Here is a 19,442-nt window from a genome sequence, read left to right as displayed (position 1 = left end):
CAAACTAAATGTATTGGCCAATAAAAAAGATCGGAGTGTAATTTTGAAGTTTAAAGGCTGAAATTTTCAATTTAAAAGCATGAATTGTCAAGTTAAAACAACCAATTATCAAAAGTTAGAAGTTCGAATTTTGATCTTAAAATTAGTTTTTTAAATCAAAAATCAACACGCTTATCGGTGAGACGGTGACCTCGCTCATCGTGGTCATCGACATTCTACTCCTTTATTGTAGATTGATTGGATAAAGGAGAAGCGGTTGGACGAAATCACGATGGAGAGATCGGCGGTAGCAGGTCTTGGTCGAAGAGCACGAGCGGGGTAGCAACGGTGGTGGCATCGGCGGCAGAAAGTGGTGGGACGAGGATGAGGGTGATGGAGAAGGTGGATTGTTTAGTTTTGTGAGACTCGGTCTCTGAGTTTCCTACTCCGTATATCATTTTGACAGTCAACTCTTTTTTTATGGGCTAATCTCTCATATTGGGCCCGTCCTATGCTATAAGGCGGTCTTATATGAGAGTTGCCGTTTATATTTAGATTTCATAAATCCCTCACATAATAATTTTTTTTAATAAAGTGTTATATATAATATTTATTTAGTTTATCATTTTTCATTTTTATCCTAAATGCTTTACCTTTTCTTTTTTCTATAATTGGAATTTTATTATAGTATATTATTGTTCTCACAACCCACAAACATAACCTACTTTTTTGTGGTGATAAAATATTGTTAGCCACATGATTATTCAAGCAACATAAAATATTAGAAAACTTTCATTGTATACAAATATCTATAATTATGCGAATGAATCTCATCTTATTGTCTCATTAATATACAAATTTTGATGGAGATTGGTATGGAGACTTCTAAAGTAGAATCTTTACGTCAAATTTCGCTAGAGGATCACTTAAAATCCGATGCAGAAGATAATAATGATAAGAGAAGAAAACAGAAAAAATTATCTGCGCTTGTCAAAGCTATGAAGTTTAATTGCGCAATGGTATGTATATACTTTTCTTTTTCTCTATGTTATATTGAAGAGCATAAAATTTAGAACTCCAGTATTTTTATTGCATGAAGAAGACAAGACAAGAATGAATATAAATGGGAAAAAACATTATGATTGGCAATTGATATAAATTTCACTTATAAGATTAAAAAATTATTTTCACTCATTTTAGATTTATTCAATCTTTTTAAATTACGAATTTTCAAGTATAATACTGTTGGTTGAAAAGTTTTTTTCTATCCTCTTTCGTATATGTTAATTTTCTTGTATTAAAATGTAGTAGATGTATTGGTAAATGGTAATGACTAACATGAATTATTCATCCTATTTTAAAATTGCGTTTTTTATGTTGTACTAGATTTAGAAATATATTGCACTGTGTCGTCAGCCTAATTCATAATAATTATAGTATTAATTGATATTATTTAAAATATTTTTATTTTGCATAAGTAGAAATCAAGTAATGAAAGAATGTAAAAAAAGAAAATGAACTTACGCGTGTTGGTCCCTTTTAACTTAGAAATCATATATTATACTATAGTGATACATTTTAGGGTTATTTTCATGGAAATGATCCAAATTAAGGCTCCTCTTCTTATATTAATCTCAACTAATGTTAACTGAGAATAATCCTAACTATTGCATCATTTAACTTGCACTAATTCCATCCCAAAATTGACCTGATACAACCGATTTTCACAGGTCCTTTTTTTAGGTCTACCACTTTTCTATTTTACTGGTTCATTCTTCATCGCTTCTACTTCCTCCATTTTTTTCATTCTCTCCAATTTCAAAGAATAATATTGCTAATCATACAAAATTCGCTAAAAACTTCTCATTCAAATATTGCCTAGGCTGTACATTCATTTTTATTGTCCATAATTGCCCATCTTTACAAGCGAGAGGGAAGGATTGAATGTTGGATTTGGACTTTCATTAGTCGGTTTTCTTATTTATGAAAACGGGTTGAATGTGACCGGTAAAACCCACTAAAGTTATATGATCCATTGGGCCTAGGTCTTCTCAATCAGTACGGTTAAGTACATAGTGTAATGGTACTGATAAGTGTAGGGCATGCTTATTATACAGTGGGCAGCCTAATGGGGGCCCAAATACAGTTCTATTATCGTTAGGTCTCTCTTCCTGTCTAGAATACCACTAACCTATATAAATAGATTATTGAGTTGACATGCCCCATTAATTGTCAACATAACGAAAACCTAGAAGAGGGAGGAGAAGATCCTAGTATACTAATTCTTATTATTTATTATTATTATTATTATACGCTTCAGACGATCTGATTGTTGCTTCCGTTAAAGGTATGTACCCTATACAATATGATCCTATTAATTTATCTTACATGTGATATCAGAGCAGAATTGTATTAGGGTTTATACAAACAATATTTTTCGTTGGATCAAACATAAGAAAAGTACCGTCATGGTCTGATATTACAATCGCTATGGTATGTCCATGTTTTGCTGTAAGTTATAATGGAAACAATGATGACTTTATTGACGGCTTGATAACGTGCTGACATGTCGAGCTTAGTTCTTTCTTTACATTCTACTAGTAAATCGTTTTTTTTTTTTTGTGAAAGACCGTCATAAGGGCATTCTACTTTTGATTTAATTCATGTCTCTCTCTCACTGCAAGTTAAACTAAATTTCTATGCTTCTAACTTGTTTTAAGGGGGATGGGGTCATATGGTGTTTGTCAGCTAATATCTCATATATATTAAGCTAATCAAGGTAGTAATTTTACATTGTTTACATTCTATTTATGCTATAAGGTATCTATGAGAAAGTTTTTACCTGTTATACTTTGCAGATTCAGGTAAGAGAAATAATAAAAGTTTGTTGATTATACAATGTTTTAACTTTTAATGATACATGTTTCTTCTTTATGTTCGTTTACCCATATAAATTATACATAGTATCATGTTTGCCAACGACAAACTAAATATTATCTAAGATTTTACTACCATGGTGTAAAATATGGGTAGTGTTCCGGTGATTTATTTGAATTGCGGTGGGTAGCTTGGCCAAAGCGGGATATCTATTAATATTTAAAATAAATCATAAGGATTCCGGAATGTATGTTTGTGCTTCTTAAATTAGTTTCTATAATTTCCTGCCCAAATGGGGAAGTTGTATAAGTTAATTTAAGTAAGTGGTAAAGTAAATACAAGTGTAATAATTTGATTTCTTGGAAATTTATCTGCCCAAAGGTGATTTATTTTTGAGAAATTTCCTTGTCTATTTACTTGGAGGTAGTTATTATGTCTTGTGTATTCTGCCCAAAGGGGAATGCATAAAGTATAATATGATTCCTGTTGGAGGTAGTTATTGTGTTTTGTGTATTCTGCCCAAAGGTAAATGCATAAAATATAATATGAATTCCTGTGAGAATATTGCGACTCCCCTAACATATTCTTGTGTAAAGTTAAAAAGAAACTATACCCATATCGTGCTAATAGTGGCCTTGATCTGTTGTTTTAGTCAAAAAAAAAAAAAAAATTTCTTTGAGCAATGAAATTTGTGCTATTAAGAGTATAAATGAGAATACTTTTGTTAAGTGGAAAGTGATATTAAGTTGGCCATTGGTTTATTTGATTAATATATGTATATATCGACTTAACTGGGCACAAACCTCTTGCACTTGTACATGAGAGGGGTCAGGCTTAATATGTATATCACCTTCATAGGTGGGAAATGGTACACAAATTATGTATGTTGATATTGAAGAATTCGAAGTATGGGAATTTAAAAGAATTAATGGACTGCCTTATTAATTTAAATCATGTATGATGTGATTAGTAGTATTGAAGTGCATATCATCTTACTAAAGACAAAGTACCCGTTGTTGAGTTTATTCCTTGTCGGTTAAATTCTTAATTCTCTTCCCGGAAAGGAGTCACTTCAAAATAGCTTACTGCCCCAAACTGATACATGGACCGACAAGGACTTATTTTATATGGGTGAGTATTGAAAAATAAATAGGGGAATGATATAAAGGAAAAAGTAGTGAACTTATTCATTAAGCAACTTTTTTCGAAGGGAAAGTCAGGTAACATTTATACAAGAATACTTATAAAAGGTCTTGAGGTTAAGACTTAAGAGTAATAAAGAATCTAGTATTACTACTGGAGTTACTTGTTGGTTTTGCGACCAGACTGACCATAAATTGAGAAAGTGTTTAAAATACAAAATCTGGTCAGCAAGGATAATAAAGACATGTAATTTATTGGCCTCAGTTTGTTTTGAATCATGTTTAGCAGATGTGTCACTTCATTCTTTATGGTTAGATAGTGGATCATTTGTTTATGTTTGTATTCTCCTTAAAGGGTTCCAAAATAAATAAACACTAAGTGAGGTTATAGTCACCGTGTCCGCAATGAATGGCGGGAAACTTGATGTGGATTTCATCAGAAAAGTTGCCTTAAAGCTTAGTTCAGGATTTTATTTGACTCTAGAAAATTTTCTTTATGTGTCGTATATGAGACGAAATTTGATTTCTATTTCGTAATTTGACATGTGTGGATTTCGTTTGGTCACTTATAATTAAAAGGTTGAATTATTTTATAACTCTCATATGATTGAAAATGCTTTCCTTTGTGATGTTTTGCATTAATTGGATTGGTTTTGATTTCCCATGATATTTTCTTGAATGTTGAGAGTGTTGGAATTAAGAGAAGATTGACCAAAGAATTTTTTATTTTCTTTTAATTTATGGCATAAGATTCTTAGCCATGTTTCTAAAGAGAAAATTCATGGACTTGTCAAATGTGAAATTGAACTTAATTTTAAGGAACTCTTAAAGGATATTCACACTAACATTAGTGAACCACTACTATTTGTGGAAAGACGTCATATATCATGTTCATTGATGGTGATACTAGACGTGGTTATGTTTACCTTATAAGTAGTAACTCTAAGGCTCTTGTTAAGTTTAAAGTATTTATTGTTAAGGTTTAGAGCTTATTATGTATGACCATTATTAAGACTGAAAGATGATACCGAGTTGGAAAGTTGTTATGTTCAATTAAACATGGTGATTTGTGGTTGTATATGAGTTTTTTTGTTTTATACTTATTGTTGGACAATATATGATGCCTACTCTTCTTGAACAAAACGGCGTGACTGAGCGTTGTAATTGTACTTATAAAGATAGGGTGAGGAGTTTGATTCGAGATACAAATTAACATATTTTGTCTAAGGTAAAACTTTTAATTCTGCCTTATATATCTTGGATCCAATACCTGAAAACTTTTTTAAGTGTCTTATGAACTATGGATGGATGAAAGCCAAGTTTGAACTTTTTTAGGGTGTGGGATTGTCAGTTAAGTTGAGAATTTATATTTATAATTCTTCTGGAAAATTTTGATCCCAAAACCACTCCTAAGTTCTTTGTTACTTATCCTGTAAAATTTAAAGTTTAAGATTTGTAGAGTATATAACAGATTAACAGTTAAACTTCTAGAAAATGGCGTAGAGATATATTGTTGTAACAGAAGGCTCATTTGTCTCGTCATGAGTTTGTTGGTCTTTTATTTATGCATTAGAAAAATATTTATTCTTCCTTTTCTAATGGGGGAAGTATGATGACCAATAATGTTATTTCACAATCTTTGAATAATTTGTCAGATGTTGTTGCAACTCTAAGCTGCTTTTAAAGAGAAATCATGCATTTACGTATGGTGATTTTGTTGTCTATATCGGGGAAGTTGATTATGACTTGGGTGAAATAGTTAAGATTATAACCTATAAACAAGGTATTTATTTTGTGCAAGCAGATAAATCATAAGGAGGTTATATATGTATGATGAGATGCAATCGATAAGATACCTAATAAAGTTTAGGAGTTAATTGTTACTCCCGTGGGTTTTGTTTTTTAATCCAGTCGGGTGTAAAGTGAATCTCTAAAATAAAGTTGGATTTTGAAGGTATTGTTAAGAAACCTAAGGAGAGATTTTGTGACAAAGGGTTATACTAAAAGAGAAGGTGTGAATTTCAATGAAACAGTTTCACCTATTACTTCAAAGGATTCTTAGGTCTTTCACTATTCATGATTTAAAGTTATACTAAAATGGATATTCTCATTGTTCTGTTTTAAATGATTTTGTTGAGAAAGTTAAAGAACATATGGTATGTAAATTGAAGGAATCAATTTATGAATTGAAACAAGGTTTTTGTCAGTGGTATATGAAGTTTTATAAGTTTGTGAAGTTTAATGGACTTGTTGAAATGTTAATGATATTTGCACATATATTACAAGATCAGTGGGAGGATATTGAATTGATATTCCTTGTTCTTTATGTTGATAATATTTACTTGGTAGTAATGATCTTGGTTTGTTGCATGACACAAAAGCAAATCTTTTCATTGTCTTCGACATGAACGATTTGGGGGAAGAATGTTTTGTGCTTGGTATTAAGATTGTGTGTGACATGTCTAACAGAATGTTAGTCAGGATTATCTTAAGGGAGAAATAATGCTGTATAACCCTGTGTAACTCTCATATCTAAAAGTGACAATTTAAGTAAGAATGAATGTCGTCCTTAAAGTAGACTTGATGAGAACACTATGTAGAATATTTCTTATGATAGTGTTGTTGGTAATTTGATGTATACTGAGGTGTGTATTAGACCTTGGAGGCTGTGTTTGATTATATGAAATTTGGTATAGGTTTTGGATTTATGTTAGCTGGTGGTGTTATCTCTTGAAAGAATATGTCTAGTTGTCTACTTTTATTATGGAGGCAAAGATTACAACCAGTTATACATCCACACATCATGCTAAAGGAATGAGATATTGTGAAATGTGTCAAATCTAAGGTTTTTGGTTTGAAAATTCACAAAGTTAAAGGATGGGTAGAACTTGAAAATGTCGAGTATGTGTCTCTTTTAAACTAAGGAGATGATTGCGGACCCATTGACTAAAGCACTCATTGTTATTGAGTTTTGAAAAGTATGTTAAAGATATGAGTTTTATGATGGATTGAATTAGTGGGAGTTGTAATTGAGATATTTTGGTACTTCAGGTACTATATATATGTTTTCAGTAATAAGGTTGATGTTTAATTTCTCACTAAATGTATGCATGTTAAATATAAGCTTAATTCATCTATGATTATTTTTATGATTCAATTCTTGTCTCGTGAAGAGATGTTCTGCATTAAAGCTTTTGCCCTTTAGTGGGTGGATTTATCCTGAAATGGATGTTGGCTTTTAAGCCATTGCCAGTTGTGGTGTATTTGCTCTTTAAGGGTGGAGTTATCCTTTAATGGATGTTGGCTGTTTAGCCATTGCCTATTTTGGTGTATTTACCCTTTATTGGGTGGTTTAATATCTAATGATTATAAATATACCTTAAGTGGTATTTACCTTTTAAGGTAATTAAGGGGAATATTTCTTCAGAAGTGGGTCTTGTTTGAGACTGTGACCGAATGTGGTTAAGCATGCTCATCTTAAAGTTTGGATCTATTATGCTAAAACCACACTACACTTTGTCACACTTGGGACTCATGTCGGTAAGCTTTTGGTGTTGTGATCATGGAAGGTCTTGTATGACTTAATTGTACTATGTCCGATATGGTTCACATTAAATTGCTTATTGGACCGAGTTCTGTAGACTGAGATGTTTTTTTATGGCCATGTTGTTCAACCCGAGAGTCGTTTTACAAAATAAAAGTTTTCGAAATATTTCTTGAAACAAAACATTTTAATAAAACCAACAATGTCGCCCAAGTGGGAGAATGTTGGATTTGGACTTCCATTAGTCGGTTTTCTTATTTATGAAAACGGGTTGAATGTGACCGGTAAAGCCCACTAAAGTTATATGATCCATTGGACCTAGGTCTGTCTCAATCAGTAGGGTTAAGTACATAGTGTGATGGTACTGATAAGTGTAGGGCCTGTTTATTATACAGTGGGCAGCCTGATGGGGGGGCAAATACAGTTCTATTATGGCTAGGTCTCTCTTCCTGTCTAGAATAACACTAACCTATATAAATAGGTTATTGAGTTGACATGCCCCATTGATTGTCAACATAAGGAAAACCTAGAAGAGGGAGGAGAAGATCCTAGTATACTAATTCTTATTATTTATTATTATTATTATACGCTTCAGACGATCTGACTGTTGCTTCCGCTAAAGGTATGTACCCTATACAATATGATCCTATTAATTTATCTTACATTGAAACCAAAGAAAAGTAAGAAATGGTCCTACATGGCTACATCAATAACAATCTCAAGCCCCTCCTACCAAAATTACAACCAGCAACTAACATGTACTAACAAGCAACCAGCTCAACTTGACAAACCATAAAATCCGAATAGATATATCACCAACAAATCAAACAAACATTAAACCATTAACATGACCAAATAAATTTCTAGTGCTACACAAATACAAACCTCAAATTCTTCCAGATGGCTATAAGAACCATCTTCAAGTCGGTGTGCAACCAAAAAAGGACAGATATTATATTGGTAGTGTAAGTTTAATTCAATTCTTAATCATGTATATTTCAATTACTAAATGAATATACGATATATAAATTGCGTAAGCGATAAATAAAGATCGAGAATTAAACCTCCAGTCATTGCATATCGGTATTCCTGAACAGCTTTACCCAAATAAAGAAATAAACCCGTTTCCGATATAAACCCTGCTGCTGTAAAACCCATTTTCTTTTCTTTTGATTTCGGTTCCGAACTCTCACACTCACAATATAGATGGTGTATTTCTTAATGGAGAGTGAATTCAGTGACCTTTCTCAATGAAGTAATATTTTCTTATATACAACTCTTACCATCAAAGAGTTGTTAAACGTGAGATGATGTAGGGAGTAGTTGCTGTTAATGGGGAGAGAATCATGGACAGTTTTAGTCCATAGTTTGACTGCCAGAATAAATGGGCCACATAATTAGGCTTTCATTAACTGAATTAAAATTAAAATTAATATTATTTACTTAAGGATAAATGAAAGTCTAACACCCTCCCACTTGGCCCATTTAAGCAAGAGAAACTTCATATACGAATCATAGCGACGAATTCTCTAGGGCGAGAATTAATCTTCCATGTATTACGATACACTTAGTCTCTCACCACTCACACTTAACTTAATGAATAAAACATATGTTTACTCCAGGTCAAAACATAATGATATTTCTCAATAAAAATAAATAACCAAAGTATGTACGTACATAATCCGAAATGAGAAAATATCCAACTAAATGAAAAATTTCAATAAAATAAATAAATGTATCACATTATGGAACCAAGTCCTATATTTACTACATGACCCTTGAAACCTTTAGGTGGCATGCCTTTAGTCAAGGGATCAACAATCATTAATTCAGTGCTAATGTGTTCTATGATCACTTTCTTTTCCTGAACACGCTCTTTTATGGCAAAATACTTAATGTCGATGTGTTTACTTCGACTTCCACTTCTATTATTCTTAGCCATAAATACCGCAGCTGAATTATCACAATACATTCGAATTGGCCGACTAATAGAGTCAACGACTCTTAACCCAGATATGAAAACTTTCAGCCATACACCATGTGAGGTAGCCTCAAAACAAGAAACGAACTCGGCCTCCATAGTAGAAGTGGCTGTCAATGTCTGCTTAGTACTCCTCCAGGATACAACTTCGTCAGCTAGCATAAACACATATCCTGATGTGGATTTTCGTGAATCAATGCAGCCAGCAAAGTCTGAGTCGGAGTACCCCACCACTTCAAGACTATCAGTCCGTCTATACATAAGCATGTAATCTTTGGTACCCTGAAGGTACCTCAACACTTTCTTCGCATTCTTCCAGTGATCAGTGCCTGGGTTACTCTGATATCTGCCTAATACTCCAACAGCATATGCAATGTCAGGTCTGGTACAGACTTGAGCATACATAATACTACCAACAGCTGAAGCATATGGAACATTTTTCATTTATTCCATTTCTAAATCATTCCTGGGACACTTGTCTAAACTGAATCGATCACCTTTCACAATAGGTGCTACACTTGGCGAACAATCTTTCATTCTGAACCTTTCAAGCACTTTGTTGATATAGGCCTCCTGAGACAAGCTTAAAATGCCTTGGGATCTATCTCTATGGATCTTAATGCCAATGACATAAGATGCCTCGCCCATATGTTTCATATCAAAGTTATTTGAAAGAAACTGTTTCACCTCATATAGAAACACCTTATCATTGGTTGCTAGCAAAATATCATCCACATATAATACAAGGAAACAAATCTTACTCCCACTAACCTTAAGGTATATGCATTGGTTCATGATATTTTCTTCAAAACCGAATGAAGACATAACTTCATGGAACTTCTTATACCATTGACGGGAGGCTTGTTTCAAACCGTATATGGATTTATTTAGCTTACAAACCAAATGCTCACCATCTTTAGAGGAGAATCCTTCAGGTTGTTTCATGTAAACCTTTTCCTCTAAATTGCCATTAAGAAATGCCATTTTCACATCCATCTGATGTAGCTCGAAATTAAAATGAGCTACTAATGCCATGACCACCCGAAGAAAATCTTTTTTTGATACAGGAGAAAATGTCTCCGTGTAGTCGATCCATTCTCTTTGAGTGAACCCTTTAGCAACGAGTCTTGCCTTATGTCTCTCGATGTTGCCAATTGAGTCTCTTTTAGTCTTAAAAACCCACTTATATCCGATGGTTTTTACACCATCAGGCAACTCGACGAGATCCCAAACTCGATTAGACGCCATAGAGTTCATCTCATCTTTCATAGCATCCATCCATAAGTTTGAATCTGTAGAACTTATGGCTTTTGAAAATGACATAGGATCATTATCCGCTCCAACATTGCAATCTGATTCTTGTAGATATACTTCATAGTCCTCAGGAATAGCCGATCTCCTTTCTCGAATAGATCTACTTAATGTAATTTGTTCAACCTCACGGTGAACTTCTTCCTCATTATGATCCACCCTATTTTGATCGACATTTTGTGGAATTTCTGTATTTGGTTGTTGAACATGCGGTTGTACTTCAGGACCGTGAACAATAATCAACCTGTCACTTAAAACAGAGGGTGAAGCTTCATGTTGATCCTTTTCAAGTTCAACTTCTATAGTACTCCCACTGATTAAGTCATTCTCTAGAAATTTCGCATTTCTATATTCCACAATCCTGGTACTATGAGACGGACAATAGAACCTATAGCCTTTGGACTTTTCAGCATATCCAATGTAATGCCCACTAACAGTCCTTGGGTCTAGTTTCTTTTCTTGTGGGTTGTAAATTCTCACCTCAGACGGACATCCCCAAACGCGTATATGTTGCAAACTCGGTTTCCAACCTTTGAATAACTCAAAAGGCGTCTTTGAGACGGCCTTGGAAGGAACCCGATTTAATATATACGCAGCCGTATTTAGTGCATCAACCCACAAAATGAAGGAAGATTAATATTACTTCTCATGCTACGCACCATTTCAATTAATGTCCGATTCCTTTTTTCTGCTACACCATTCTGATCCGGAGTACCGGGCATAGTGTATTGGGCAACAATCCCATGCTCTTGAAGGAATTTAGCAAAAGGACCAGGTGCTTGTCCATCCTCAGTATATCCACCATAATACTCACCACCTCTATCTGATCTCACAATTTTAATGTGCTTACCACATTGTTTCTCTACTTCAGCCTTAAACAATTTAAAGGCATCAAAAGCTTCGTCTTTGGAAAGAAGTAAGTAGATGTACATATATCGTGAATAATCGTCAATAAAGGTAATAAAGTATTTCGGATCATTAGCGTTCATGTCCGGACAACAAATATCCGTGTCTATAATTTCTAATAGGTCAGAACTCCTCTTAGCACCTTTCTTAGATTTGTTAGTTTGCTTTCCCTTAATGCAACTAACACAAGTATCAAAATCGGTAAAGTCTAAAGTACCAAGTACCCCTTCCTTTTACCAACCTCTTAACCCTCTCAATGGAGATGTGTCCCAATTTCCGGTGCCATAATATAGAGGACTTCTCATTCATAATACATCTTTTAAAACCAGTATTAACATGCATGGTGTTTTGAGTGGTATCATTTTGTAAATAAAGACAATATAAATTATCAGATAAAATACCGTAACCAATAACTTTAAATTTCTGCAAATACTGAAATCAGAATTCGAAAAATTAAAGGTAAATCCAAACGGTACAAGCCTTGAAACTTAAATTAAATTCCGAGCAAAATTCGGAACATAAAAAGTCTTATCCAAAACCAAAACAAAACCACTACTCAAAACTAAACTGCATGTCCCTACGGCCTCCACGTTCGAGCCTATCTGGTTTCCTGAATAGATAGAGCTTTCACGTTTGTCATACCCTAAAAGGTATTCAAAACATGGATTGTAGTACCAGAGTCAATCCACCAAGTATTATGAATAACATTAACCATATTAGATTCATAACAGACAAACGCGTGAAAATTACCTTTCTTTTTAAGCCAACCCTTGAACTTTATGCAGTCTTTCTTCATATGTCCTTTCTTTTTACAGAAGAAACATGAAGACTCCTTCTTAATGGTCGGCTCAACAGATATCTTACCCTTTCCCTTATCCTTATGGTGACCCTTCTTAGTACTAGATGATTCTTTATTAGTACTAGTAGTTAGGTTCACCTTTTCGCCCTCCTCCAACAACAACCTCCCCTCCTCTTGAACACACATGGTCATTAATTCATTAAGAGACCATTTATCCTTATGTGTGTTGTAAGAGATCTTAAATGGGGCATATTGTGCTGGGAGAGAACACAAAATGAAATGTACCAGGAAAGAGTCGGACATAGTAACTTCCAATACCTTAAGGTGGGCTGCAATATCCCTCATGCGCATGATAAAATCACGCACTCCTTTAGTGGCATTGAGCTTCAAAGAAGTAAATATCATTATTAAGGTGCTCGCCAAAGCCTTATCAGAAGTTTCGAACTGCTCATCTATTGCTTTAAGAAGGTCTCGAACTTTAGTATGCTGTTCGACGAAACCTCGGATACTAGCACACAATTTTTTCTTTATGAACATCGTCCAAATATAGTTTGATTTCTCCCACTTTTCACGATGGTCTACTTCATTTGGTGTGCTAGTTTCCTTTACCTCAGCCGGTTCATCGTGTTGTATAGCATAATCGAAACGCGTGAATCCTAAATGCAATGAACTCTTTCCTTCCACACCTTAAAATTATCACCAGTTAATTCAGGAACGTCTATTTTGATATCAAAGGAACTTCCAGGTAAACTTGCTGCAAATTTTAAATATACTTGCTTAGTAACCAAAATTTGAGACTTAACTTTATCACAACTTACCAATGTAAATTATGCACATTTGAATCTAGTGACATAAACTTGCCTTTGGGCTAAAGTCTACTCAAATTAGATGCATAAAAATTAAACTTTATGACGAAACTATCAAATTATATTCATTTCTCAACTCCCGTGGGTATATTAAGAAACATAATTCAATATAACATCCTAATTAATCACACAAATATAATAAGATTCCTGTGGGTAAGTCTCATCACATTATGTATAATTAATTACAATAAAATGTCTAGTTTACACATGTGATTTCGAATAAAATTTAATAAATTAGAGATGTTGTGGCTACTCCCTAACTAATAAATTTAAAATCACTTGACATTTAAAACATTAATCTATATACTGAACTTAATGTATATAAAGTCTTGTCATAAAGTTACTGTACTCGGTAATGGGCAACAATTAAATTCTAGATTTTACAATACGTAATAAAGGAAAATATTACCCAATAACATATGAATGCACAACAACAAACTAGTAAACCAAAGGGTGTACATGGCATATGAAACAATGCCATTTCAATGTGATAAAAATTAAACAAATGAAGACTAGCTATACACCATTATTCATATGCATGTACAAAGTACATGAACAGTAAAAAAGGGTCAGAGAATTGTCGAATATACATATGCATTAAAGTAGCTCATTCATCAGCAAGTAGCAATAGAAACATATGTAGTACTTATTTCTCATACAAACAACAATATATCAACATGTGGGGTCAAAAGCAACTTCATTTATCAACTCCACCATTATTATGAGAAAAGACTATCAAACAAAAATAAACCAAAGCAGACGATACATAAATATGCAAACTTCATCCCCTACCTCCGTATCCAGCCATTAAACAATAAACCCAGAATAAATCCCAACACAAAAATTTTCCAGATTCAAATGGCAAAAACGAAACCAGATGATAAATCAGCCAATAAACCGAATGTAAAAAAAAAAAAAAACCAGATTCCGACGAAAAAATGAAATAAACAGATTCATTATATCAAGACGGAAGACTAAAGTCAGAAAATTAACAAGCAAGACAGAGGCTATAAACTCGCTCTGATACCAAATGTAAGTATTCAATTCTTCATCATGTATATTCCAATTACTAAATGAATATACGATATATAAATTGCGGAAGCCATTGCTTATCGGTATTCCTGAACAGCTTTACCCAAATAAAGAAATAAACCCGTTTTCGATATAAATCCTGCTGCTGTAAAACCCGTCTGTTTTTTTTTATTTCGGTTCCGAACTCTCACACTCACAATATAGATGGTGTATTTCTTAATGGAGAGTGAATTCAGTGACCTTTATCAATGAAGTAATATTTTCTTATATACAACTCTTGCCATCAAAGAGTGGTTAAACGTGAGATGATGTAGGGAATGGTTGCTGTTAATGGGGAGAGAATTATGGACAGTTTTAGTCCATAGTTTGACTGCCAAAATAAATGGGCCACATAATTAGGCTTTCATTAACTGAAGTAAAATTAAAATTAATATTATTTACTTAAGGATAAATGAAATTCTAACAGGTAGTACCTGAAATCTCAAAGTCGGTGTTATTAAAACCCAAAAAAGACAGATATTTTTAAAAAAAAAATACAAAATTGAATTTTTTGCCGAGTTTGACAGTCGAATAATCAGACGGATTCGTGGTGGTTGAGCTTTACGCTTCTTGGCTTAACCTTAGGACACATACTCGGTAAGAAGCTCCCCACAATTATCTGCTATAATCAAGGAGACAGAGTGCAACCATGTGACGCCCAATAAATTACCCCTAAAAGTTACCCAAATGGTTGAAAATAAACCCTATAAATTCAAAGCCAGAAAAACTGGGGGATAATAGATACTAAACGTGGATTTTTCAATTTGGGGATGCGGCAAGGAGCGAGGAACGGGAGATGAAAAAATTGGTGGTGGACGTATGGTACTGTGGGAGTTTAGATTTTTGGTGTTTGGTGATTGATAGTGGAGGAGATAAAAGGAATGAAGATTGAATGGGATTAAATTCAAGTTGACTAATTAGGGTTATAGTCAAGGGAAACCGGTTGTTTAGGTTTCCCTTCCATGAGTTCAGTACAAGTTAAATGATGCAATAGTTAGGATTATTCTTAGTTGAACACTAGTTGAGATTAATATGAGAAGACGAGCCTTAGTTTGGATTATTCATATGAAATAACCTTACATTTTAAGGTAATAATAAAGGTACTTTACAGTAATGTTTTAAACAAAGTTATGAAACATGAAGCAATATAAATAAGTGGTTAATTTGACTTATGTAAGTACTAAATTCATTGGGGGAATAAAATTTCATATGATTTTAAGACCTATATAACTGGATATTGGAGATTAAGTCATGTCAACAATAAATTACTACATTATTTTAATTCCCGCCTGAACCAAACGATATCTTATTTGGTTTGATGTAGAAATTAATTTATAAGTGATGTTCAAATGATGGAGAAGGGTTACGAGGCTTTGCGAGTTATTTATCATATTATAAGGGAGTTAGAAAAAATTTAGTTATGTATTTCACTTAAAATTAAAGGGACAACAAAATAAATACTAACTGTTTACTTGACTTACCACATTATAATATGAGAATTGAACACGTTCTTTATTGAAAATTGAGTTGGTTAACATATTTGTGCAGAATGTAGAGAGTTAAATTTCCTTCGAATGCCCCTACATAATGCAAAAATTGATTTACTTGTTTTCCATGGGTGATTGACAATTTTCGTGGAGATAAATTTGCACATTGATTACCAAGCAGGTTTGCCAATTCACGTGAGTTTTATGTCGGAACTAAATTCTTATGAAATGAATGTCCGAGAAAGTTTTGATTTCTTGATCAATCAAACACCACTAATTATTATATGCAAGAGGCTTTTTTTGAAAGTGATATTATATCGTATAAGCTTCGTCAGACAATATTAGTTGCGTATAGACACGCCGGACAATTTCAGTTTGGTGTAGGACTCATCAGACAAATTTCAGTTGCGTATAAGACTCGTCAAAAAAAATTTAGATTGCATATTGGTCTCCGTACAAGATCTTTTAGATTTCGTAAAGGACTCGCCATAAAATCTTTTAGGTCGCATATAGAACACCTCATACAATTTAAACCACCTTGATAAGAGTAGAAGACTTCGATGTTTTTGTTCAATATCGTATTAAATAAGGGAGCGTGTGTTTTGGGTTTAATTTGCATCCAATCGAATAAAATTCCACAACATCCATCATAACACAACCTTCCGTGGTTGGCATGTGTATGATTTTCATTCCTTAAATCATGAACTTCATATTTGTCAATTTGCTTCGGAGACATATTATCATAAAACGTTGCACTATGAGTCTATGATCAATGTGGGCATATATGGCTGATGTTTTGTTGAAATTAAGTATTAACTTCAGATTCTTGTTATCTATCTCTTTTTTTCTTTTCTTTTTCTCCTGTTTTGTTATTTGTTTGAATTCTAAACAAATATTATTGTATGTTTGAATCCTACTTGTGGACGACGTGAATATTTGTCCACCGGTAAGAAAGAGGAAGTTAGATTTTAAAGTCCTAAAAAAAGAAGCTATGATACCATGACAAGATTTAAAGGGAGAGATTATTCATAAAGAGAGTAATTGTATTATTGAATTGTGTGTTTGACAAATATAATCTGACTTATATTTATACATTAATATTAACCTTATATCTAAACCTTGGCCTACCTTCAATAATATATGATAATATTAATCTTATTCATATAATATCTATATTTTATTATGCATGGTATATTCACTAAACAATTATAGTATTTAAACACAACCAACTTTATTTTTCACTTACTTTGTTGATTAGGTAGTTTTTACAGACTTAACTTATTAGTGACTTATGGGAATGTCATTTTAAAATTCTACTCCGAGTGCAGATGTATATAGATAGAATTTACTGGTGGAATATTTTCAAAGTTAGCACACATGCATAGTTCATCGGTTAAAGTCTTATAAATGATAATTTTGCCGAATTTTAAATTTAGTAAAATATTTACACAATTATTACAATATATAGATTATAGATTTTTTTTTGTTCTATACAATTTCATGTCGCAAGTTTAATTATATTATTTTGGTAACTAATAAGTTCATGTTAGACTATTGTTTTCCTAATCACTAATCCAATGTTGTTATTGTTTTTGAATTGATTCAGTTGAAGTTAAAATTCAAAAGAATACGGAAAAAGAAACGTCGAAAGCAAAATAATTCAAACCAAGAAGATACTGCAAGTACTTCTGATACTGACAACTCTTCCACAATGTTGAGTGCATCAACCGAAGATGCATCATCGGACTCATGCCCGTCATCACCAACATCTTTTCATTCAACTACTAATAATTCTTTTATTCCACATCAACAAACTGTCGAAGCTACCAAAACCACATTTAACATCAAGTATATCGGGTTAGCCTTATTACTGATTGCTCTTGGAGTTCTAATATTTTGGGGCAAGACTTGGGCAATATTGTGGACCTTTGCATGGATAGTTGTATTTTCTTATTGTCGTCGTCAATATTGCATAAAAGAAAATAAGATAGCTTTAAATTCGATAAACTTACTAAGTTTTAGAAAAAAGTGACATGATGTTTTAGCATTCATGGTTAATTATTTTATATAGAGTTTAAATGAAAATTTGTATATTACTCTATTGTCATCATCCAAATTGAATTCATATCTTACCTAACATTTGAGTTTTACTTTTGTGATTTTGTTATCATAAAGTTGTCTATTTGACTCAAATTCATTTACATGAACTTTTTTTTTATAATTGAATATTCATTAGTTAAGAAAGAAATGGTAAAATCCTCAAGAATACAATAGTGGATATAATACAAAAGCGTTTTAATGGTGAGTACGCAATAAATAATCACCCTTCTCGACCACCCTAATCACCCGCGTTTAATGTTGACAAATTGTTTCCGTTCGCTTTAACCACTGCTTATCACTCCTATCACCACCACACGCGCACACCACCTCTCTCTCTCTCCACTACTCCCTCTCGGCACCTTAGTTTACCCTTTCACTAACGACGCCTACTCCTCCCATTAGTCATTGCTCCCACCACTCATATGTCCACCACACACTCATTCCAGCCACACACACACCAACCATATAACGTAATGCATTATGGTCCCCTCATATGGCCACAACGCCTTGAATTTCTAATTAAGAGATCAAATATTTACATGCTCTACATTTAAATTGTGATCCATAATTGAAGAAATATGATCGATTTTAGAGATTATATAATTATAATTTGAAATAAAATGGGCTATTGTTTGTTTCTAATCTGAATCATGTAGATGCTTGCAAATAAACTACGTAGTTGCTCTTTTATGTACATGTTTTTGTAACATCCCTTTCTTACCCGGCCAAGGTAATCGGGAGATGTCACCATCTCGGTTTTCTGAGGCAGTGAATCGGAACTACAATTAAGTAACATTTTATATAATAACATGTTTAGTTATTTACATAAATAAATAAAGGAATAATACAAGTCATGACTATTACAGCCTTTTTAATACAACTATGTTGACTAGCATCCGATGACTTGAATGAACTCCAATGCTCGTGGCTCGGCCCGGCCCGCTCGTCACTAAAACCAAACCTGTAACACCCCTGATTTTTGGCTAAATTAAAATTAACTTTTTACATATAAAACTCGCCGAAATACAGAGATATTATAATTAATATACAAAGTCTCTTATTACAAATCCTTTTAAAAATCAGGTAATACAAAATGGAACCAAAACTTTACAACGTCTTTAATAAAAATCTTCTCTTGAAATAAAAATCCTTTTGAACAGCAGCGGAAGTCACCTGAAAATAAAATCAGAAGACAGAAAATACCTACCCCCATGACTGGTAGTCTAAAAGGGAGAAAACATGTCAGCCAAGGAGCTGTGTAACAGATAATACCTCAAATATAAGTAGTGTAGTTTTGGTCATGGCGTGGAAACACAGACACGTTGTAACACCCCCATTTATTTAAGTGTCTTTAGCAAGACATTCCCAAATAAATAGGA

General features: G+C 33.2%; 1 long non-coding RNA gene across 1 annotated transcript; it reads left to right on the top strand.

Annotated features, from left to right (window-relative positions):
- The first annotated feature begins 698 nt into the window (after positions 1-698).
- On the top strand, positions 699-18,113 carry LOC141626408 (uncharacterized). Its single transcript, XR_012535986.1, has 2 exons — positions 699-998; positions 17,570-18,113. It is a non-coding gene; the product is annotated as an uncharacterized LOC141626408 (long non-coding RNA).
- The last annotated feature ends 1,329 nt before the right edge of the window (positions 18,114-19,442 follow it).

Source organism: Silene latifolia, chromosome Y (assembly GCF_048544455.1).
Source record: "Silene latifolia isolate original U9 population chromosome Y, ASM4854445v1, whole genome shotgun sequence".
Lineage (NCBI taxonomy): Eukaryota > Viridiplantae > Streptophyta > Magnoliopsida > Caryophyllales > Caryophyllaceae > Silene > Silene latifolia.
This window is presented reverse-complemented; position numbering and strand designations above follow the sequence as displayed.